Consider the following 1188-nt stretch of genomic DNA (forward strand, 5'->3'; position numbering starts at 1 on the left):
GAACAGGATTCCCTCTGGACATCCAGGATTCCTGACACGTTGTCTGAAATCTAGGTAGCACCTGCCAAACCTCAACCACTCTTATGCTCCAGAGAGCTCAGGCTCAAAGCTCCCCTCTTCTATTTGTCACTCTCTACTCATCATTTCCTCCAATGACCAAGTGTGTGTCATGCACCTTGCCAAGGCTCAACGGGTACATTGTACACGGGGGCTTCTGCCTGACTAGTGTGGGTCATGGAGTCGACAAGAACTAAAACTTTCCACAGCTTGTATACAATCAGGGGGAAAGAAACTGATCTCAGGAGACCACAGGAATTCTCAGTCCTATAGGTGAGGGAAACGGGGAGGAACATGAGGAAAGGGAGATGGGAAGAAGGAGGAAAGCAGATGGAAGATGGAAGACCGGGGAGGAAAGAAGTGGGATGTCCTTGAGTCATACATAAAGAACGCTCATGTGCCTCAAGTAAATAACTGATCCTAATTTCTTCTCACTATTTTTTTCTGAAAAAGTGTTACAGTTTGCAAAGAACTTGAATATTTTCTCAACAAATATATGTTGATACGATACTTTAAACAAAATGATGTTTGCCAGCACTGTTTATCCTGAGATTTCCTGTCTGGTTGTCTCAATTCTATGGGGTGAAGAGGATCTATGTGAAGAAGAAGGGGTACGCTTGAGCCTCACAGAGGTTTGTGGGTGAAGTCATGTCTGTGAGAGGCTGTGGAAACTCACAGCTTGCTGCATTGCTGTGGAAAATGGTGGGATGCCCAAAGCCGTGCAGGAGGAAAAAGGAAGAGCTGGGAGGCTGTGGAGGAGGCTGAGGTACTGTGGATGCCCTGGAGAAAATTTTGGGGAAAAGACAGAGATGCCTAAAGCAATATGTAGGAAATTTTAATTATGACATTAGATGAAATTTCACAACCCATGAAATTTAAAGTAAATTCCACCTTGCTCAGTTTTTTCGGAGTTGTGTCACCCATGTTGACTCTGGATGAGTGACGATTCCACCAAGCACTTTTTGAGATGCCTTCCTCTTCTGCACTGTTTGTTATTTTACTATTTCTCAATACTATTTTCCACCCCTTCAAGCTACTGGGGTTGATGCAGTCAGGGTGACTTAGCAGCTTGCACACCTTCTGACCACTCCTGGAGAGGTCAACAGCAGGGGAGGTTGTAAAGAGAAAATT

The sequence above is a fragment of the Piliocolobus tephrosceles genome, unplaced genomic scaffold (genome assembly GCF_002776525.5).
Source record: "Piliocolobus tephrosceles isolate RC106 unplaced genomic scaffold, ASM277652v3 unscaffolded_31848, whole genome shotgun sequence".
Taxonomy (NCBI): domain Eukaryota; kingdom Metazoa; phylum Chordata; class Mammalia; order Primates; family Cercopithecidae; genus Piliocolobus; species Piliocolobus tephrosceles.